The sequence below is a fragment of the Syngnathus floridae genome, chromosome 16, assembly GCF_059516105.1.
Source record: "Syngnathus floridae isolate MCC-2025c chromosome 16, RoL_Sflo_1.0, whole genome shotgun sequence".
NCBI classification, from domain to species: domain Eukaryota; kingdom Metazoa; phylum Chordata; class Actinopteri; order Syngnathiformes; family Syngnathidae; genus Syngnathus; species Syngnathus floridae.
In genome coordinates this window covers 5,638,444-5,662,648 of record NC_142428.1, presented here as the reverse complement: position 1 = coordinate 5,662,648, position 24,205 = coordinate 5,638,444, and the positions used below count along the sequence as shown (strand labels likewise).

The 24,205-nt window shown below is 42.9% G+C and overlaps 2 long non-coding RNA genes across 5 annotated transcripts in view; one reads left to right on the top strand and one right to left on the bottom strand.

Moving 5' to 3' along the window:
* Nucleotides 1-24,205, top strand: part of LOC148385285 (uncharacterized) — a 194,214-nt gene that overhangs the window by 121,985 nt on the left and 48,024 nt on the right. The window lies entirely within an intron of this gene.
* On the bottom strand, nt 1,914-18,995 carry LOC148385286 (uncharacterized). 2 transcript variants are annotated; one of them, XR_015863456.1, is made up of 3 exons: nt 18,807-18,995; nt 4,123-4,175; nt 1,914-2,168 (listed from the first exon to the last, which is right to left on the bottom strand). It is a non-coding gene; the product is annotated as an uncharacterized LOC148385286 (long non-coding RNA). The 2 variants fall into 2 exon arrangements; XR_015863455.1 differs by lacking the exons at nt 1,914-2,168; nt 4,123-4,175 and adding an exon at nt 5,637-6,698.

Genomic DNA, 24,205 nt, shown 5'->3' with positions numbered 1-24,205 from the left:
TCTGTTATTTTCAAATTAAGAAATGTTGAGCGCACTGAGTAAATCACTAATGAACATTTTTTTATATCTTGCAAACCGAGATATTTAATTCAATTCAAGCAGGCCTGGACTGCAGGCTGGGCCACTTGGGGGTTGGTTCTCGAATGTCGCTTTAGTTAGTGCCAGGTTTGAGTTCTAAACTAGTGTTTAGAAGGTGTAATGAGCTTGCTTTTTACTGCCTGGGAACACATTAACATGAAAAACTTGACACTGTTGTTCGACCCTAATCAGTCAACAATTTCCTTGTGGCCTTAAAACCTCCCTTCCTGTGAGACTTGGTGCAAAAGGAACCGTCCTCTGAGGTCACTTGTTCGAAGAATTACCACTAATGATAATAAATATAGAAGCTTCGTGACGGTTTCACAATTTGATCATTGGAAAAAGCTGGATACAAAAAAAAGAATTTCCATAACATATTTAAAGTTGCCTAAAAATAGGAAATTACAAATTAAAATAAGTCACGCTAATGTTGGTACTATAATAAAAAGCATTTAAGGCATCAAGCATCATTAAGCAAGTCGTAAAAACTAAAGCAGTTTAAGTACTACAAGTTGGGTGAAAACTTTTCGTCGGAGTTGATGATTTGTGATAATTAGAAGGCTTTGCAAGTTAAAGGGCTCTTTAATTCTTTGGAGTGAAAGACCCTGCCAAAGGAGATTGATTCAGGTCATTTATTATTTAATTCCTCTTTAAAATGACTGAACTCTTGCAAAGGATCTGCAGTGGTTCATGTCGCTCACTAAAATGAGGATAACTGTCTGTCGGGAAAGAATGGTCTCTAAATATTGGAAGAAGTGTTTCAAGTGTTGATGAATATTTAGTGTTCCATGGCTTTCATGTGACTGCCATGATGTGAAGAGGAACTCTTATAATCTTATATCCCACCGCCCCCCCGACATCAGGTGTCTTCTCTTGTTGCACCACGATGGCCGTTTCGACGACACAGAGGATTTGATTTGCTCGGAGGCTTCCCATGGCGAGTGGTCCTGGAAGTTTTGATGAAACCTCGAGAAACGTTGTGAAAGAAGAGTAGATCAAATCAGCAGCTCCTAAGTGCCGTCCCCCCCTGAGAGAGCTTGTGCGATCACAATGCTTCCCATAAAACAGTGGGAATGCATCCAGCTAGCTTGAAAAGGACCTGCTGAACTCGAGAAGGAAGAGAGAACTCTCTCAGGTTGAATGAGGGCTTTAGTGGTCAAACCTATAGAAGTGGAGCATGGATGGATAGATGGTGGAGAGGGAGTTGGTATGTAGAGAAGAAAGGGAGGGGGGCTTGTTGGTCATTATGTGAAGCCCAAGTAGAACAGCAGCCACTCATTCTCCCTCTCCTGAAGGTTCATGTCCCTGCTGTGTTTACCACAGCCCCCCTATGGACTCACTTAAATCAGACAGGAATAAGAAACAAGAGCGCCTCACATATACCTGAGGCTTACCCCCCTATGACCTCAACTCAGCAAGTCCCCTCAATGGGATGAATTTCCGATGAAGTTCTTTTATGTTTTCATTACTAAGATCTTGTTCGCTAATTGCAAAGAAAGTTTACATATCATACCTGGTGACTTTTGTCATTTGCCTCAAGAGATGTAGGACATTAACGATTCACTGATTTTACTGCCTCTCTTGTTAGTGGTGTGTATTTGGAATGTCGTTATAGGAAAGTGGTAATTTCACATTCGTTCCCCGCAGCGAGCTAATAACCATGTCACACGCTGCAGCCTTTTTAGCATCCACAGAATAACTGAACAAACATTTCATTTTATGGAAGTGATCTGATTTAGAGCACACATGAGGATGGAAGCGGCTTGGCTTTTATGGATCTCAAAAGTCTTAGAAAGTAAATTTACGTCTGCTGGTGCTTACGTTTTTATTGACAGTGTTATTTTATGACAAGTGGCTTAAATTTTCTTCATTACTGTTACATATGTTTTCCGCTTTGACGACATTTCTTTGATTCACTCACAATTTGATGATAGTTGTTTCGATAGAATGTTCATTGATTGTGTTGGATCAAGTCGAATCATGGATGACCTTTGAACCTGTGGTCCACTCTTGGCTTTCGGCCTCAACGTGCAGCTGTGGGGGAAGAGTTCAGATTCCTCGCCTGGAGGTCAGAGCACCATCAGTCTTCACTGTAAAGAATGCAACACCATTTTTAATGAGCGAACAAGTGACAATAATAATTTCTGTGCGAATCTCAAAGACCATCTGTTTATCTTTGTCCGGTGCTTATTTGCTAAGTTTCCCGATCAGTCTTCAAAGTCACACTGCATATTTAACCCCTCGTGTTTTGTGCATGTAAGAACATTCATCTCCTGCTTGATGAATTATTGTAAAGACCTACAAAGATTCACAATCTCTGTTGTTGCACTCAGTAATGAGCTTTTAATGGCTTTGACGACCAAAACACATGTTCAAAGAAAGCTTGGTTAGCTTGGTCAGCGTGAGACATATGGCATCCGTGCTACACATCTAAAACTTAACCAGGTGTTGGACTGGAATGCCAAGTACTAATTCTTTTTATTGGCTTACTTCTAATTCCCTCCGGGTTTCATTATGGTCACTGTGGAATGTCAGGCTTCTACACTGTGTCTAAACTTTAATGATAAGGGTTGAAAAGAGTTATCTCTAAGCCTTTTGGGATAGTTTGGCCACAAGTGGCTGCAGGGCTGTCTGTATTGGAATGTGTTTTGTTGGAGTCTGGGAAAGAAAAATACCTCATAAGTTCCTCCAAGCCTTTGAAATGGTGTTATTTGGGATCGATTCGTAGACCAGTTGGGTAAACCCCAAAGGAACGAACCCCTGCTCATATGCTCCGGGGAAGATTGTTGCTTTTGAAACATGCTGATCCGTCCCAGGCATGTGCTGCTCCACTGAGTTGAAGACGCTGGTTCACTCTGAACTCTTTGCCAATTGATGTCATGGGGGGGAAGCGGACGGTCTTATTGTTTTTCTCCTTCTGTCCAACTCAACCTATAAACCTTCCATATTTCTCTAAATCCTCTTATCAACTTTTCTCTTTTTAGCCTTTTTTTTTCTGGTACAACTTTCACCCTCTCAATAAGTCGCCGTAAAATCAGCCCTGACATGAAGACACGTTCTGTAATAAAAAGAAAATGCAAAGAAAAAGCATCCACGGATGCTCATTAATGTCTTCAGTTGTTTTAATTTCATATTGTACAACTTTAAGAACATTACACTTTGCAATTTCTAATGTCCACTTTTAAATTACGATATGTATTATTCCACTTTCCAATTCCAAGGCTACTCTTTTTGTACTCTAAAGAGGCACATCCTTTTTGACTTTCCCCCCGGCATTTCCAAGCCATGAAATAAAACGCACCTGTGATAAATATTCTTTGCTATTTTCACTCACTGAATCAATTAATTAAATCTACCTAAAATATTTATGCCGCCTGTTAGCGTACAATCCCTAAACAGGGAGATGGATTACAGGTGCTTCCTGTAGGCTAAAAGGGGAGGGGGGGGGGCTGATTAAAGAGGAGCATGAAGGCTTTTCTTCCACTTCTCCACCCCACATGACACTGTTATCACCCTTCACTGTTTTTGTAGAATTTGACACACCTTTCCGATCCAAAATAGTCCACCGAGGGACATCCCCTTGTGCCGCCAGCGTCGGATCATAGCATGATGAAAACGAATAACTCATGCTTAGTTATTTCTCCATGAAGGCATGGGAGAGACAGCTGATGAGGGCATGTTTAGACAGTTGCAAGTAGGAAGGGCATTTGTCATACGCTACACACGCACACGGACGAGGGCCGATTGTCCGTTTGGACACGGCCACGCGTTTACACAAATGTACTGACACAAAATAGTGGGCAGGGATTTTGAGTCATCCATTACCCCACGCAAATATGTCCACACAGACATACTGACTGACATTCCAAGTCCTCTGCCAGCATGCCAAGGCTTTTTCACTCTCCCTACGCACAAACACACACACATAAATAAGAGCTTGATTGGAAAGCTGTGCCCATTTGACAAATGGTGCAGTGTTCATATTTTGCCTCTAGCACGGCGGTGGTAATGATTCCATAATTGTCCTGAGCGCTCAACACTCACTTCCAATCAGCATCCAGAACGGCGCTGCAGCTGGCTACCCACGCCTTTGTAACCTGAAAAAGAAAAAAAAAAAAAAAAAGAAAAACGAAGGCACATAGTCAGAAAGTTACCCTTGCGACAGTGGTTAATGTGAGTCATGAGAAGAACGCACTTGTGCACATTGTGTTCATAGCTCGCCTCTATAGTGCTCAAGCATTTGCTATGTGATTTGATGTCATCACCCCGAGAATGCCGGGCGAGATAAATCTGACATATTGACAACGCAGCTGTGTGCCATTGCTACCATGCCTTGACAAGAACCTATTAGGTCAGGGATTGTCAACCGATGATCCGTGGCGGTATTGCAGGCGGTCCACGGAATTGGAAATTGAAAATAATTGACATTATTAAAAATAAAATTTTGATTTATTTTCCAGCTAATTTTTGTTTACCCATCCAAATGATGTCAAATGTAGCTGAGATTCCCAAACTAGACATACAGATTCAAATAAATAGTCTTTATAGGTCCAGTACCGAAATCAGAGTAGCAACATTGAAAAGCATGCTGAGAGATTCCCTCATAAAAACATCATCTCTGTCGCGCAAGCTAATTTTATATAGCAATGAATGTCTCTGGCATCTCGAAAGTTTGCAACGTGCCAACACTTTCCAAGTGACCTTTTCTGAATGTCTGCCAAGAATATCTGAAGTCCTGGCCATGCTGAACACCCTTCCCCATTTCTGGCATGCCTGCTTCCACTTCAGTGTTTCTGCTATTAGCAGTGCCCTCTGCAGGACGCCGGGATTGCATATGATGATGTAAGCATTCCTCTGTGCTGTGCAAAAGCGCCTGTGGCGACGAGACCATGCAGGACAGCTTGTTTTTGAAACCATTCCATACTACTTGCAGCCAAAAAATCCACAAACTTTGATCACTTCCTTTATTATTCATTCAAGAAATGTGGAAGCTGCATCATCCGGCGTCACTGTTAAAGAATGCTACTTTTATGAAACATGACCGTCTTAAGGAATTTTGTTGCCTGCGGGATGTGATGTCGTGTTGCTTTTGCATCTTCACCACTTTAAAAATGTCAAATTCAAAAGTGATAATTATATTTTTTCATGCTCAACAGTCCCAACTGGGCCTTGAAGGTCTAAAACGTGTGTCCCTTCCTCTCCCATTTCTCACCTCTTCCAATTTATTTTGACAGTTCTCCCTTTCCCATTTCCACTCAACTCTTCTCTTTCTCCTTCGTCACCTCTGCCTCTCCCTCTCCTCCTCACATTTACCCCCCCTCTCGTCTCTTTTGGAACTGGGAGATCTGGGATGGGCGACGGCAGCAGCTGCAGAAGGAGCAGCTGCTGAGTGTGTGTGCGTGCGCGTGTGTGTGTATACAAGCCACAGCTTGTCCCTTCCACCAGGCTGCTTGAGCCCAGTTTGTCCCAGCAGGGTACCACAAAGCTCGCCAACCAATCAGAGGCCTGTGCATTGATGAAACACACATACACACACACAAAACACTGACAGACATAAGAACCATATGCACATTTACTATATACGACACAATTTCACACACACATTCATATTCAAATCTGTTGAATGGAAAAAAAAAAGTTATGACTCTTGGCCAAAAGTATGGAAAAGGTTCTCTAGTTTTATCACAACTTTAATAAGTCATCCTTGTCCTTATGGAGTTTCCCGAATCCGATTTGTGTACAACATTATACAGAATGATGCAAGGGCATTTTATTAAAAAAAAAACAAAATCACACACAGATGGAAAATAATAATCACACTCTTTGGAAATACCGCTGTTGGCTCCCAAGGTTTAGTGCCCGGGGCAATGTCAAGCTCCACTTTTTCCCGTGTCTGAAGGTGAAGGGAGATCTTCTCATTTCGTTGTCAATGGGCAGTCCTCAGAGGCTTTCATCCTGAACACACGTGACAGGCACACGTACTTCCATACAGAGTTCTAAGCATTTTTAAAAGCTTTCTCGAGTCGCTGTTGTCTTTGTTTGGATGCTTTAATGAGTGAGAAGCCTGGGGCGATGCTCTTTCGTAGGTAAACAAACAAAGCTGCGTGTCTCAGATGGATGATATGTTTTTGCAAAACAGGAGACAGACAGAAACAGAGGACGGTAAAACTGACAGAGGACAAAAGTGAGAGATTGGGTTAGCACTTTGAGTTTAGCCCAGCTGACGTTAGGCGAGAGGCGGAGTATATCACAGGCCAGCATGGAATATATTTCAAGCATCTCCTTCCATTCATCCTGTCTTGTGAAAGTCTTTTTCATGCATGCATGCCGATCCTTTTTCCACCTTCCTTTCTGTTCTTCCTGTCACGCTCTAACGCTCATGTGGGAAACACTCGTAATAATCATGTGGTGTTGTGGCCGCAGCCGAGGGTGGGGGAGGTCACATCTTCGGCGCTGCTCCTCTTGCCTCTGGAAAGCCCTGTTCTAGCGTGGCAGCCCGGCCGGATGAACAGCTGGACGCTCGGAGGCCAGTAAGAGCCAGCCCAGAGGTCACAGGGGTCACCGGCATTGAAAACCTTGGCTCCCAGCTCAAAGGTGCAGGGTGAAAGGGGATCGTGCTTCTGAAAGAGAAAAGGAGCTCTTGTTTCCCCCCGTGGCTTACAAAGGACACAGCCAAGCAGTCAGCCAAGAATATTCTGCCAAACAACAAGCCGCTCATGTCTTGTGTCTACATTTTCCACATTTCTATGCACGGCAACAGGAATTATTATATTTGAGTTGCAGCAGAGTCATAATATATGGTGTTTATTTTTAATAAACCAGGCAGTGTCTATGCACACCTCTGGAGCCATTACTTGTGACATATAATACTCAGCTGTGGAGTGTTCATCTTTCACATTTATGATGCTCATATAGGTGGGGGGTGGGAGTCAATAACTTTCAGGGTCTTGTGCGGAGCCACTAAGCCATTCTCTTCTCCCGCCATATCGAAAAAGCAACTTTTTTTTTTGATTAGTAAATAGCCGAGCATGCCCTTCAGGGTACTTCCCAAGACTAGCAAGAACGCAAAGGTTAATCTTCTATTTATTGCCACCAGCAGTCAGACAGATAGTATCTTCTCAAATTCATCGTTCGTAGGATGTTATTGATCTTCTCCTGACATGACATTTTCTTGTTTCCCATGCTACCTGCAGAACTATGTTCAGTATGATCTGTTTACCTCATATGGATAATTATTTCCAGGACCCAGAACGTCTAAAAAAAAAAAAAAGAATTCAATGTTATCATATGAATTAATTTGAGTATATATTTCATTCAAGAAAGACAATGAGATCAACCATCAGACTGGCCAGATCTCTACTTCCTCTTTTATCACTCTCTTTACGTTCTGCGTCTTGTTTAGATGTTGCTTTGTGATGGAAAATCTATATGGTGCAAGAGGGCAATTTAGGTGGTTTCCAACAGTGGGGCTTTGAAGAACCAGCAGCCGAGGCGAAGCGAGTGACTAACACCTCCGTACTCTGAATCAGTATTGGGGGAGTGTTTGAGGATGGCTTTTTTCGTGCCCGCTCTTTCACCGGGGAGTGGAATGCACTCATTTTTTGTCACACTTCCAGATTGATCCTGGTACATTTTTCCTATTTCTCATCGGGGAAAAAATGTTTCAGAATGGAAACAAATCAGAGGTCAACCCGCATCCCCATAATGCACCGTTGTACCTCCGAGCTGAGTGTGCAACCTTGTGAACTACATAATCTGTCTTTGTTGGGATAGCCCTAAGAGCAAAAACATTCCCAGCATGATGGTCTTTTGCACACAATTTGAACACATTTCCTTTTTTAGGCCTTTTCTCGTCAGGTCCGTAGCCCTCCTGAGTCTGCAACTCATTCCTATTTAAGATATGGTGCATCAGGCTTAGTGGGCTGCAATTAATTCACTGCCCCCGGGGCCTCTCTGGCTTTGTATGAAGGGTCAGACTAGGTCAGGGCAGATTTTTTTTTCTGAGCGTAAGCAGGACTAGGTTTGTGTTGGATCAGATGAGACTGGGCTAATTCTCTCCAGCAGCTGGTCCTTTTCACTCACTGTTTACCCTCTAATGCAAAATCGTCCGCTTTGCCTCGCCTGCCTATAAAGAAATCTCTTTACACTTCAGCTGACCAAATTTAACAATCCGCTTAATTAAAAGCAGACACGATGCCTAATTTTTTTCAGACCGTATCGATTCAGTCCTGGCTGTTTTGTCCGTGCTAAGCAAATGCTTGAGATTGTACTGGATTGAATCTAAATTGAGTTGTGTTACGTATCTTTAAGCCAACCACTTCTTTGGGTTTTCAAGCCCATCATTATCTCTTGTGTCCTTGTACTGCCCCCCTGCCCCCGCCTCGCTCCCACATAGCAAATTCCCTGGTCATTTGGTTACTCTGTGGGTCAGCCAGTGTGCTTTCTGTGACCACCACCTCTGCATGTGGGAGTTGTTTGCCGAATGCTGTGTCATCACAGCTTTGCAGTCTTGCCCTAGAGCAAGCTAAGTCTAAACACTGCAGTTTGTGGCTGAAAGGCCATCTGTCACAGGGAGGGATTCCGACTTCTCCTCCCAAAAAAGCATAAACAGGGGCGGGCTGTTAAGCTGTGCTGCAGCTCACTGTCATGGAAATGCCCCCCATCTGAACAAGGCTCCGGCCTTAATCCTTCCACCCTCCCATCGCTGCAGCTGCTTTTTGGGCCTCCGTGACGGCCTGTGTATAGTCACTGCCTATTTAGCCGAGAGCGAGCGGCCTTATGAATCACACTGAGAGTGCCGCTCAGCTGTTGGCTGAATGAATGCAAAGCCTCACACACCCACCCTTGCACAAAGCGCTATATATTATGTAATGTTCTCTAAATACAGTGGAACCTTCACGATTTTGTTCTCATGTGCAAATATTTGAGTATTTCTTCGCCAGCTGCTAGATTCTATGTGACAATCCATTTTCTCAAAACTCTTTATCTGAAAGAACATGTGCTGGTTGAGACCAAAGAGACCACTCAGGACAAGAAGCTAAGCGGCAAAGTGGGAGCCGGAGATCCTGACATTTCATATGTGATTGCAGAGATTTACGTCAGGTAATTATTGCGGCTGTGTCTGCCAACCTCGGGAAGATCAATTCTTTCAATCAATTCCACTTTTAAGAGGATGGGCCAGATTACCAGGGCGGCGAGCCTATGTGGACGTGGGCCCCATAATGCTCTTCATAGGTCACTAAAATGTGTGTTAGAAGCTTCGCAAGTATCATTCCTCAGAGATCAGCCATTGCTCTCCCTCGTTGGCCATTTTCTTTCCCCTTTTCCTCTATATCTGCTCCTTAATTTCTAAAATAACTAATTCATAAAGGCAGTTTTGGAATTATTGGAAAAATCAAGACGGTAATATCTGTATTGGCATTTTTTAAAAAAATCAATAGCTAGAAGTTTATTTAAAATCAATAAAGCTGTATCATTTTTTCCATTGTTTTCATCAACGTTTGCTATTGGACTTACAATACAGTTACATTGATTGAAATAGAGTTGAACATTTATTCAGAATTTTTCTATTATTATTAATCTTGAAATGAAATATTTCAAATGGTTCCCCTACATTATTGATATCTGTTTTCAGTTAGGTCTGCCTGTGTGGCAGCGTGCATGTCAAAGTTCAAGTTAATCAAGAAATCTCTTTTTGCCGATCCGATGGAATGCCTCCAGAAAATGCTTACTTTGCAAAAATGTTGCAAAACCCACTGTGTAATGACATATAGGGGGAGGTAGGAGGGGGGGGGGGGGTGTTTACGTGTGTGTTACTCTTAGTCCTTTCTCTGTGACTTGAATCAGATAAGAGTGTGTATGCCAGTGTAGATGGGAAAGCTCAGCCGAAACCTCTGAATTGTTTATTTAGACATAGCAGCAGGGCCGGTAAGTCAACAGTAGTAGAACAGCGAATGCTCACTCGCATTAGAGAAACCCGAGACCACCGACTCAACCTTGTGTCAAGCATCTCCGTACAGGATCTCTGGCCCAAGATCAGTTTTGTGTCTTGGCTTTCTGTGAGTAAAACTACAGCGAATTGGAAGTGACTGCTCTGGTCTCACAACTGGGGCTCTGCTCTGAAAACGTCTGTAAACAAAGACCCTGACTATGGCAGCCTGTCTAGTGTTTCTCGCACCCGAGGGGTGGCGGAAGGTCAGCAGGGCCCTGTCAACAGTGGAAGCTACAACTCACCTCATGCCTTGTTTGAGAAACAAAAGAAGTAAAGAAAACACAAACACACCCACATGCAAATATATAAATATATATATATATATATATTTATATATATATATATATATATATATATATATTTGTTATATGTGCGCATACATATCTATGTCTATATATATATATACTACGTATATACGTCTATACTAACTATTATGGCTTTGCGAAATGGGGCTCTCAATTACTTTACATAACCTCTGAGTCTACTTTAGACCTTTAGGTACCGTTGTGATTTACTCGCCAGATAAAGGCAAATTATTTCTAAATGTATTTTTATATAATGCTTGATTACCTGCGTGTCACAGCCACCAGACTGCTGATGAGCTTTTTTTTTTTTTTTTTTTTCCAGTGTTGCATTTGATTCCATTTTTATTCCTTTTTATTCGTTTCCCTGCCATTCCTCAGTCACCGGTGCGTACCTCTGAGACATCTGCAGAAAGGTTGGCATTAGCATGTGAAAGGGTTCACGCAGACAATGCTATGCATTATGTATTCACAGCATTTGTATGAAATGCAGCCGCTGTCGTTCATGCTACTCTGTAATCTGCCGGCAATATTTCAGGCAGAGCGGGGAGAACAAATCTAAAGGAGACACATAGTCTCCTCTACTACAGCGACTATACCGTCCTTCACATTCATGAATCCCAAGAAACATCAAATGCAAGAAAGTGTCGGATCCGTCAAAGATGTCTCGTAGTGAGACATACCACCAAGGCCGTGTTATTGAAGAGGGAGAGGGTTGTGTGTCTCTGACATTCAACTTAGTATTTGATTCCACAGACCTGATTCATCGTGTATTCATTTAGACCAAATTTATTCCAATGTGTGGGCTGCAATAGATGAAGGACCAAATCAGATTTGGCTCTGAATGTCCTAACTTCTGGTAATTGCTGAAGTCTTCTTAACATAGAAACAAATATCAAGCTGCCAATAAGAAGCAAGTCAGAGTAAATATTAACCCGGGTTCAAAATTGGACCGGTGCAAGAAATTGGGTCAAATTGACCCGAAAGCAAAGTCCCACAAAACATGTCCTTACTTTGCCTTTTTTACTTTGAGTCCTTTTCTTTTCTCAATAAGTGATGGATGATTTGGCACCCTCGGCTTTGTGCGTCACAGCCAAATGTGTGTTTGTATGGCTATTAGGGAGGCCCGCTGAGGGATGAATTGCAGGATCTTTTAACATCCCCCACACCCCCTCAAAACTAATAACATAGCACTGTCTCACTTTAGCACACTTTCTGTGGTTAAGACAATTTAGTTTTTGGATGTTTTCCATATTTTTAGTGTGTGTTATTGCACCACGCCAGTTGAGTCTGACATTCAAATTGTATGTACGTTTTAGCTTGTTAAGAGCCATTATAGGAACTCTGTGTTCACAATGTGTCCCCCCCGTTCCTCATTACCAGAGGGCTGCTTGATGACAACGCCAATATTGATCACAGCTCAGTGATGCGCTGGCAGCCATTGTGTTAACTGGGCCAAGCAAAGGAAAGTTATCTAATGATTACCTCCAACCCCCTAACCCTCATTTTGTATCGTCTAGCATTTCGGATCAAGTGTTAAACCATTTTGCGCTTCCTTGTCCGATGCATCCTATCAATTTGCTTCCCAATTGCTCTGCATCGCCTTCCACCAACGATGCCATCTTTGCTTATTTAAGATGCATTAGATGGCCAATGTGGAGTGTTTCATCAGATCTTTAGTCTGCAGATAATTGTACATCAGTGTGCCATGAAGAAGATTTAGTCAAGTGGAGATTTCAACATGTAATCAGTATTTTACAAATGATCCTTGTCCAGATCATAAATCTGCTCCTTCCAAAAAAAAAAAAAAAATGTTGAGATCCCACATTTCGAGGCTGTCACAACACATGGCTGCATAGGCTAGACAACCTGAACATTATTTTGGACTATATACTACTTGCGTATATAGCTTTTGCTCGGTCTGCATCAATGAAAGCTTAAGTTACTACGACAAAAAGACCAAACCTGGAGGAAAAAAATGGAAATAACTGGTGCCTCGCTGCTGGGCCGCTAAGCTCAGATGCTTCCGCAAAGCAAAGTTGCATTCCTTCTGATCAGGTTTGAAATTTAGCGTGTTAAGAGTAGCTTTCGTATTTTATCTCCAGTGTGCCCTAAGCTTGTTGGAGGCTACTTTGGCTCAGAAACTGCAGCAACAAAAGGAAATAAAGGAAGTTTTGCTGCCGCCTTATCTGGTCTGGGTCAGTTCAGTGATCCCCTGAAAATTAAGCCGGGATCTAGCCTGGCTAAGTAGTTGATTAAATGTTGCCGATTTGATTGTCCAGCATCAAAGCTATGAAATATAAAATGGAGACACATGCTTGGTAAATCATGAAGTACTCTTTTCAAAATGTCACTTCAAAATGAGATTTTTTTTGTTTCAGGTCACATCAAGCTAATTCACTAAAGTCAATGACAGTGTGAATATCTAAATGTTTCAAAAGACTCAAGAAAGGTCCCATGAATCAAGATTCATTTGACCGCTTTTGAATCAAACTGGCTCTGCTTGGGAAATTGGATTCATTACTCCAGCGACTGATAGAATGATTACCTCATGATTGATAGTCTTCCCTCTTCATTTCTTTTCTCTTTGATGCACAGCATTTCATTCTGTTTTCTTCACTATTCCCTCACTCTTTAATGTGATCGTCTCGGAATGATAGCCATATATAATTTTAAAAACATTGAGGTTTGTTTTTGTGTTTTTTACAGATTCATTTTGTAGCTTCTAGATTGAAATTTCCATTTTTATAGAGTGTGAGAGAAGTGTTTTATTTTATGTCAGTATACAGAGCTGAGCTAATGTATGACGTTGAAGTGCCATGAAAGCCACCGAGCCCGTCTTAACGAGGCTTTTCATGGCTAATTAAAGATCCGTGCAAGGCAATGCGGGGAACTTTGACGGATCAGTTGCCGACACTCTTGAATAATGTTGTAGTGCCTATGAAAGCTCGCTCGGAAGCGAGCACGTTTTTAAAGTGGGGGAAACTTCGACCCCCCAACAAATAGCGTTAAAGATGATTGATGCGTCTGGGAACAATCCATCCTATAATTTCACCTTTTCACCTCACAGACGCTCATATTAAAGCTTAATTCCGAAGAGACGAAGCGAACACATGTCAGCGAGGCCTGTTGCTTCTTATCTTGCCGCTTCAGCCTGAGCCAAAGATAGACGTCTACCACGCTAGAATGTTTATTTTCCTTGACGATTAGCTCTGATTAAAAGCAGACCGTGACGGCTCGCCCCGCCTTATTTGTGCATTTGTGTTTCCGCATGTGTGTTTCTCTGTAATGCTTCCTTAATCCCTGTGTGGGTCGCCATTATTTCATTTCTTTATTCGCACAGGTTTGATTCCCTAAGTGTATTCTCAGTTTTACATTAGCCAACACATTCTGCATCCTTTCTGCTTACGTTTTACCCTCCCCTCCCGGGGCGATGCACTCCCCTCTGTCGGAGCTCCAATCCCACCTCAGGGTGTGGGGAATTTTCTTCAGTCACACTTGGCTTGCCAGGTAAACAAGCCTGAATAGGGAGACGTGAGCAGAGTCCATGGGAGCAAATAAAACAAGGGGAGGATGTAAATGGATTTATCACTGAGCCCCCTGTTCCGCCTGCAACACCCCCGCTCTCAGACAGCCACATCCTTCACCCCCAACCTTTTTCCTTCTAAACCAGGTAGCCCTCTTTTAATCTGGGATGTCACCTGAACAGTTCACTCTGAAGATTTTTTTTTAAAGTCAAATGACCAATTGTCTGGACAACACAGCAGAACTAATGCTTAAAAGCAGCTGTCTCGACTCCTGTCCTGCGTCCGACCATAACAGTGCACAACCTTTAAGCCTTTGGGCTCAAACAGACACACTCCCTGCTCTTCTCCTTCCTAAATTATTTGCCACTAATCCAGATCAGAAAGTTAAAAACCAGGTCAAGCGTGAAAGCCTTATGCTGAGTAATGAGAGAGTGACCCGTGTGAGTCTAAGTGTGTATGTCACTGTGTGTATGTGTGAACTCACAAATGTGTGAGAGCGCTCACAGCAGCGAATCCCTACCAAAGCCACCCGAGGCCGTGTTTTCAAAGAAGCCTTTCAATGTGAGGGCAGGAAGAGCAGATTTAAACCAAAACCACTATAAACACAACGTTTTATAACAAGTCCCCCCCCCTCGCTTTCTGTGCACAGCAAAGAGGAAATAAACTCAGGTGTGTGAGCACCGGGAAACCGGGAAGAGACAGAAAACCAAATTTACGTGGCACTGTTGACAGCACTCAGGTGTGTGCAAAAGCAGAAAATCTATTTCCATCGATCCAGGAAGAGCAAAGCTGAGGCAGAGAGATTGGGTTGTACACTGTGTCGGCTCCTCAAGGGAGCCTTGATCACTGTTACAGCCCCGTGTGGTAATTAAGGCACTTTGACATTTTAGCATTAGCACATGTTCGCTTCTTGGCACCCTGGCAAATCTTTTTCAGACTCCTAAAAAGCATACCTGGAAAAAAAACGGTGTTACGGCACTGCTGTTAGGAAGCCGATAGGCCTTTCGGGCGCAATGCCCGCTCTGTTTTTACCGATCCTTGGCGTATTTGTGAGTGCACATTTTTACTGCAGTATTGTTACGACGACGACCGCCGCTGCTCATCGATTGATTCTTCCAAAGCGGCGTTATCCGTCCTAATCCCACGTTGTCATTAACGCCCACAGTGTCGTTTGTTATGCATCGATCTATTGAGACATCGATTGACTGGGTATACAAATGATAACAAACATAATGAAACATAGAGAATAAAACCTGTGGAGCATTAAGTATTTTTGCTAGGTCATTGTCTTGGTAGTGCAGGGAACTTTCCTTGGTTACCCCATTTGTGCGCCTCTCCTATGTCTTTGTGGGGACCTGCTGTTTGTAATGCTAAGGCTGAAACTGAATGCTCAGACTGCCAGATGCATTATGGCTCAATGCAAAGAGAGCGGAAAACAGACACTGCTTCAGACATTGCCCGGAGCTTTGGATTTCCTGGCTATGCCTGCTTCTTTTCTTGAAACAACCGGTGACATGCAAGAGGAAGGAATACACAGCACCCTTTCTTATGTTCATGAATATATTCTGAGAAATGGAATAATACTCCAAATTTAAATTAGAAAACTGTAAATAGCCTGTGAACATTTTTAAAAACGCAGTTGGGTAATTTTGGAATAGCTTTTGGAATATTTAGTATCTCTCACTTGCACTTCCATGAATCACGTGGTTTGCATTCCGCTCGGCACCACATCCAACACGCTGACCCTGGACGAGCGGTTTGGGTGGCGCGATGGCGGTTACTCCCCACACTAACAGCTCCTCAGTGGGTTGTTGGGTCCTCGTATTCATCACGGATGAAGTCCTAACATAAGGCTCTTTCATATGCTACTGCTGCAAAGCCCCATGTTGTGTCAGTACGGCCAGACCAGCCTTTCCATCACACTGCAAAAATCCCTGCGAGAAAAACCACGCTCTGCAGAATGTTTGAAGCCACGCGGCTTGAAAGTGATCTTTGGAGTGAGCGGGGTCGAATAATTCATGTGGTAAGAGAACAGTCCAGGACCTAATCAAGGTTTGCACAGCAGGAGTTCTGATTCTAAACCTCCCAAACACCACCTCAGCGGCCCCTTCTGTCTTGACTTAGAATTCAGAGTCTGCAAAATAAAGTTTACTGATCCACACCACGAAGCAAAGTATTAGTTCACATTTTGTTTCGTCTTCCTCTCAAGATTCTCATTGACATCCAGCTGCAGCCGGGCACTTAAATTTGGCCCAGCTTTGGATTTCAGTAAGCCTGTAACACTTGGCATATTCACTTGAGCGTTTCATGTGATCTTTTCCGATGAAACCACATCAGAGAAATACTCTTCCCGAACGACACACCTGCTGCTTGCGCTCAGTCGTAAAAAGGCAAAAAAAAAAGTACTGGAAACACAGTTAAGTTTTTATTCGGAGAGCTTGTTGAAAAGAGTGGGCAGATTTGCATTCCCATTTCTGAGAAATGTGCAATGTGTTTTCAAAGCACTCCTAATTGCTCTCCGTTTCCTGTCCACCACCACACTCTACTTTTTCCGGTGTCCTCGACTGCACATATTTCATTCAATTCCAGCCTGAGGGCAAACCAAACTCCTTCATGAAAGCAAAACATGAACGCTTTGCCACTTGTAAATCTCCTTTTTGGCCATAAGTGTGGAAGACTGAGAAGTGGCAATTCAGTCGGCCATTTGCAAGACCAAACATGGAGTTGTTGTGGTTCCTCATTAGCATTGTGTGGCTTTTATCTGGTTAATTACACACATTATCAGGCATTAACACATTCTGTAAGGGTGCCTGACACACTTAGACCTTAAAGGGGCGGAGCTATAAGTAACCATGTTACTACGAAGAAATAAAGTGCCAGTTTGATGAAGCTTGCTTTTTTTCCTCCTTGTTGTTGAAATTCCTGTCATTGTTTAATCTCAATTTTGCCCTATTTTTTTTTGTTACCCCCCTCCCATCTCTCACCTTTATCTCTCCTGAGCTCACTCACTGTCATATGGGACCCCCTCCCATGACAGCGCCGATCCCTCCTCTTTTTCACTTCTCTTTCTTCTTGCATTCATCAGCCTCTTCCCTCACTTTTTTCCACATCACAATCGATACCCCTCTCCCCCCTTTTACGAGCGTTTGTGTATATCTTCTGGGCTCGCCTGAGATGCAAATGACACAAGAAAATGATAAAAGTTGCATGTTGGCACCAAAGTAATTAAATATTAAAGACTCTCATACCCCACCTCCCCCTTTTTTTTTTTGAGTAGAGGGGATGCCTCTAGATATTGCTTTCACGTTACTGCAATGAAAGCAGATGAAATTTATGAGAGGCTTAATTTAGACTGCTAAGGTTTCATAATATCTTTCTGCCAGTGTATTATATCATAAGAGGGAAAATAAATGAGGTTAAATGGGTTAACTGTAGTGAGCCGAGCTGTTTTGACAGAAGCGTTATTATTCTCTTGTTGATTTATGTTATTTATGACATTTTACGAGAAGGTCTGTTTTAGATCTTTGCGTTTCTTCCAGCTATATTCAATGAAGTCCTGTGACTAATTTATCAAATTAAAACACATTTTTTTTTAGGGGGGAGGAGCTGTTACATCACTGTTACATACGTTATTCTGCTGCAAAGTGTGACCCACTTTCTTGAATCGTATTGTTCTTGGGCCCTTTAACTGTGTGTGTCATAACTGCATCCCAACGTGGGGTATCTACTGTGCTCATCCGGGCACAGCGGGAAAAAAAATGGGGTGGGGGGGGTAGAAGGAGGAAGAAGAAGGGCTTGTTGCTTTTAATTGAATTGTAAATGGGAATGGAGGGGGAACGGGGCTCCTCTGAGCTGGGACAGACAACAGATGGAAGGCAGGGCTTGCCCTGCAGAGTGAGAGGGGTTAGAGGGGAGATGGGTGGGTGGGTGGAAGGCTGATGGATGGATGGGTAGGGGGAAGGGAACAGAAAAAAGGGCCTCGTGGATGAAAATGACATGGATCCATAGCCTCTATGGAACCTAAAAGCCCCCCTTTTTTAAACAGTCCTCAGACTGGACATTGCGAGTATAGCACCGATGTGATACGATGTAAAACTTATGAAGAACAACCAGCATACTGAAAATTTTCCATATTTGGTTTAGAGGTGAGAGAGAGAGGGGAAAATTGCCCCAGTCTGCCCTCCTCAGGTAAAAAAGGCTGAGGGATTTAGTCACTGCCCCCATCAGACTAGGTCAGAAACACACACACCAATTCTTTACATCTATACTGCACACACACACACACATGCATAGACACACACATTGAACCAGTAGGTCAATACAGGCTTTACCCCTTGACTAGATTAAGGGTATTTGGGTTGTTTGTGCATTTGTGATGATAATAACTCCACATGGGGTTGCCTCTGTTTTACAGAACTGATCAGCAGCCAGGTCTTATCGCCACATTGATTTAGCCTTCTTAGTTTAGACATTCCAGGAAAGACTGAGAACCAAAGTTTGGGAATCTATTAAAAAAAACATTGCAAGTAATTTTATTTTGACTTTGAATTTTACTATAAAGTGGCTAAAATAGCATTTAAATATAAACTACTGGTTGTCGAGTTAATAAAGTGTTCATGATGGTGACAGTTTGAGGCTGGAACAAATTTTAAACGATACATTCCCAACTTGGAAGTCAACCAGCATTTTAAGAAAGGTTATTTTTAAATCTGGAAGTTGCATTGCAACACGATTATAGTCTTACACAGCAATTATGGCCAGGTGGAGGGCTCATTAATTGAGGACAAAATGTGTTCTTCCCGATAAGCATTTTTCATTTAGTTGAGTTGCAATTTCATTTTGAAAAAATATTTCATGCAGGTATATGTCACAATACATTGCCTGTAATGGATATTCCTCATAACCAACCTGGCAGGGATGATGTCACTGAGCTGCATTAGTTAATCTCACTCCTCCCAGACAGCATACTCACAGCCTTGGGGCTCGACTTCACTGCTACATCCATCTGAAGTCAAGGCATGCACTGTTGCTCTCCAATAACTCTGCTCAATTGCCTATCATTCCTCCTCACCCCCCAACACCTTACATTTCAGCGTGCCACCGTCCACTGCTGCATTTTTATACTGTTGTTAATCTACAGTCTGCCAAATAATTAACCTGGCGGAGTTATTTATTCCCCAGGTGATATTTTTTCTACCTGTGTGAGGCTGAACGCCACTGGTGGGTACTGCTGGAAGAAATATATATATATTGCTGCTTACAATGACTCAAGCAGGATGAAAACACCATTTTTAATTCAATTATTTTAGTTCGATTACAGCTTGAAGTAGATTAATAAAATTAATAAATTATATTTTGGAGGATGAGCAAATGTGTGTGATTGGATGAATAAATCGGGCGACGACGCCAGTGCAACTAAGGACACGTTATGATTATTTTAATTAGCGATGCTTGTTGATAACAATTAGCCCAAAAAAAAAAAGATCAAACTATGAATACAGCCGTATTGTACATTTTATACTTTAGGGGTTTAAGCATAGCACAAAATCTTGGGCAGGAGAGAAGATTTGTTTGAAGATGTTAAAAATACCCGACCTACTATTTCCACTCATTGAAAACGAGAATACTCTAGGGAGGGATGCTTATGAAGAGCGGAAAAGTGCGGTTGGCTGACTACTTTCAATAGTCGTCCTCTTGTTGCAGTGTTTAGGTGTATGCACCCCAAACACATACATTGCCTCTCTCACTTGTAAACAGCCCTGGTAAATCCCGCTCCTCGCTGGCTGTGATTATATCCCAGAGAGAGGTAATGTGCTGCCTGGGGTGGAAGGTGCTAGATGGAGGGGACATGAGTGCTTTGGCCTTGAATTTCACCCAGGACTGCCTCCCAATTTCCGTATGCCCATTTCTCACTCTTACCGGAGAGCTGTGGGGTACTAGAAGTGCCGGGCCACAACGCAGTGAGCTGAGTGTTTGGAATCCACCTTGTTAGACTGAAATGCTCTCATGATTCTCACTCCGTGGCAGTCAGATGAAAATGTAGTCGTTTTTGCAGGAGTGTTTTTAGATGATGGATTTGTGTGAATCTTTTCTGTAGGGATTTAGTTGCTTTCTTGGCATCCACAACTATATAGAACTCAGGCACAAAAGTAGAAAAATGGTCAAAAGCAACATAATGGCGTGAGTGGGTGATTCGTAAGTCAATACCTTGTAGAATTATTAAAAAAATGTCAAACATAAATCATGGTTTGCAGACATAATAAAAAAAAAGTCAGTTCTCCTTGGTGAAAAGTATAAGCGCTAGAAAGGCCTTCATGTGCTATCAAATGACAAGTTGAGAAACGTAAAGTGAGTTTTATACTAGCGATCGGCGTTTGGGCAGCTGTTGGAGCTTGTCGACTTTTGCCTTCCCGTAATTATTTTCCACACATGCCATGATAAGCAGATATAGATAGATATGAGGCTTGTTTTTGTATTCATCGGGCCTCATGTGGAGGATGTGCACGTTCGCATCTTACATGCATGTTTACCTGCTTTCACTCTGCTTGTCTGATATGAATGACGATGATATACGATCGAGAACTGCCTTGAGATAAGAGTCGGTCCGGATCTGATTTGGTTTTAAAAGAGCTTGTCATTGATTAATTGGGGTTGTAAAAGCAGGAAATGACTTTTTCTCTTCATCCTGTGCTTCTTCTGCATCTTCATTCCTTTATTGGCAGTCAGCACTCATCACAGCCTCTTGACTGTAAAGCTTTAGATGTCGACTGTCTTCAACACATCATAGCGGCGGAATCTTATCAGATGTCTGTAAATGCCAGTCGAGCAGATGGCAGTAATATTAAAAAGAGTGTAATTAAAATGGAAAAGGAGCGGATCATGCCGGGTGACACCTTCAGATATAAAAGACCTGCGAGTCGGCCACGCTGCCTGCCGTCAACCACCCCCCCTGCTACCACTCTCCACCCCTGGTTCACTCCTCTGTCACCCTCAACACAGGATTGACATTCAGTCGAGGACAACCCTGGCTGGCGGGTAAAAGAAGTGGAATTAATGTGCAAGTTGAAGGGAGAGGGGAGCAAGGGGGCGGGGCCACTGCTTTAGGTGAGGCGGGGTTGCTTGGTTCTCGTGAATGATTGACACAGTTTTTGATGGAGTGCAGACATGGATGACTCACCCTCTCCCTTCCTCCTCCACCATTCATTCTGTTTGGTCGTCCACCAATGCTTGCAGGGGTCGCAATCTTCACCCCCCTCCTACCCTGCCCTTCTTCTCCTCCCACCCTCTCTTGGCCTTATTGTTTTACATCTCTTCATTCAGTTTTTTATGGCTGCTTCGTCCTCGCGCAGAGCCATCTCGCCGCCCCGAATATGGCTTCCTCCTCAAGTTATCACGGCTATTTATTACTGCCGTGGGTTCACGTCACATTTCTCTGACTTTGGGAAGGTGCTTTTCACATTGGAGCGCCATATAACAAACCTCACATAAACACGTGCTTTCAGTCAGTGAGGAGGCCTCACATCTCTATATTACATCGCAGATTTACAAGGCACTAAAATGCTACATAGCATTTTAATACCTCCCACTTTGACAGCTTCCCTGGATATTCTCCTACGAAAAACATCTTCCACTGATTTTTTTCCACGCCATTCTTTCTGCTGGGTCAGTGATTGGTTTTTAGGTGACGGAGGCGATCCCGCACAACCGACCCATGACCTCATGCGTGGGTTCTGGGTAAACCACATTTCAGTTAGTCATATGATGACATCACGTGAATTCCTAGAGACAGGAACGCTAACTGACACTTATCAGATTATGCCGTTTGAAGTAAGCAAGTGAGAGCGGGAGAAAGAGACTCCTATCTACCAGGAGCTGCTGTGAAACAGTTTTCAAAGCTAATGAAATTTAACACTGTAGCATCAAATGTTCTATTCTCTAAACCCTTCATAAAAAATGTTAACAGAACATCACCTCTTTCTTACCTTTTTAGTAAGTCATTTAAAATGATGTGGAGTGTTGCAGTACCTCTGTGAAGCATGTCGGAAAGGGGGGCCGAACACGTTTAAGCACTTAACCTCCATGGAGCGAGCAGCTGTGGGGCCCAGAGGGTCTGCAGATTCAACAAAAGAGGGCCAGCCAATTAACAAGACTGGCCTGATGATACAAAAGCATCTTTTCAAACGTTGAATGTGTTTCTTTAGCCATGGTGAGGAAAGCAAAGATGTGAAGTAACGTACACATAGAAGGATACAACGTGTGTTTATTTTCTTATTTTTTTCCAGTGGAATCAGAAGATTCAATGGTCTTAAAGTGAAACTCTAGAAAACCTTTTTTGTGGAAAATTTGCTTTACCAAGTAACAATTCCTGTGAATGGTTTGTTAGATTTGCTGGATTTTACCGAGAAGGAGTGTTGTTAGTGGGACCGCAGGTACTTCTGCGCTCATTATGGATCGATCCTCCTGTCTCTTGTGTCAGGTTCTCTGCAGGCCTGATTGAAGTGTTTTCACCCTAGTTTCATGAGTCTGTAGAGAAAAAAAAATATCTCTGCCTCCTATTGATTTTAGAGTGTCAAAACCTGAACTTTAAGAGAAGCACAGTACATTCCAAAATGCCTCAAGATGGGCTTAATAGCTACAGGGGAGAAAAAAGCCTTTGGGAAAGTTTTTACCCAGTTTACACTTTCTGTAATGCTCTCCTTTTTGTCTTTCTCATCAGGATGATTTTTCCCATCTAAAAAGAAGTGGTAGGTGAAGCATATCACCCTGCCAAACTGTCAGTTAGGAAAGCATCCCGTCTGGTTCGTTGGGGATTAGGCTGGTTGGGGAATGTTGTGAATTAATCCCGGGCGTCAGACATCACACCAAAGCCTTGCTCTGGATTAGTATTTGCTTTTGTTTGATTCATTGCGAATTAAACGACATAATCCACCTGGTGTCAGACACAATAATAGCACCCTACCGACACAGACACGCGATCAGGTTTATAAAGCCCATAAGACTCGATCGGCATCAGTTCAGTCAAACTACTGACTTGTGTTGTCGTATAGATGTTGAAGTTGTGGTTGACAGTGCAGCTACGTCGTCATTTCTCCAGCCGAAGGTGCTGGAGAAGCGACAATTGAGGAGGTAGGCGTGTTGGAAACACCTGCTGGGTTTCCTGGCTCTATTCTCGTCCATCTCTCCTCCATTGTCACGCCCCCATGCCTATCTTGAAGCTGTCAGCACGTCTTCTTTCATCTGCATCTATTTTGTCACCCCCTTCTGCCTCTCTTCCCTCCCCCCCATTGGGTTCATTTTATTCATTCCTGGTCCCTTGTATCTCTGCTTTGCCCACTCATAGGGTTGACAGCTATTGTGTTCAACAAAACAATGTGAGGTTGGTATTGTTCTGGTTCAGTATCGGCATACTCGGATTAATCATAGCCATAAAGGTGCTCAACCCAGACTTGACCAGATGAGGCAAGCTCAGATCTTAACGGTGACCTCACCCGGTTTGAACGGTGAGGTACAAGACATGATGGAAATTCATCTGCCTCACTCCTTAGCCTGATGCAGCCATCACTCTGGAACAGGGTCAATCTGGAATCGTCAGACCACATCAGCTTTTCCCATTTCTCCAGGGCCCAGTCTTTATGGGCCCCTTTGCCCCACTGATAATTGCTTTTCTTATATCTATGAGTGTTCAAAAAGATTTTCCTCTAGTACACGGGAAAAAAAAATTAAGACCTTTACAGTTGTAGGGTCTAAGCTTGCAGATGTAGTCGCAATTCCAACGAGCACTCTACATTCACAGGCCAGTCATTGCGCCATCACTCAAACAGGAAGCCAGTAGTCCAGAGCAGTATGACAGATACTTAGTACAGGTCTCGGCGTCATCATGTTTAGACAACCTCAATACGTTAAGATCCAATATTGTGTGTGTATGCAATATGGCCGTGCATGCTGCAGACACGAAGTAGATGCATCAGTCACAAAGGGCACATGAAGGATGATTGGCTGTCTCCTCTTGTGTTCCAAATGGAGAAACTGTCATAGATTGTTCGATTGATTACACATAGTGCTCATAATCACACACAAAGTCAAGGCAGAAAGTGTTTCTTGACCAGAACACTCAACCACTTATCGTTTATTATAAAGGGCGCACTGAGAAGTCAATATTGAAAGGCATGTCTCATGAAGCCTGAGGAATCTTTGATACAACCATAATGAAAAATTGAACATTATTGACGTTGAATCATCATGCATTTTGCTTATCTCCAGCCGAGGTGTGCATTTGACTGTATTTCTTGTCTGGATGATGAAGCAAG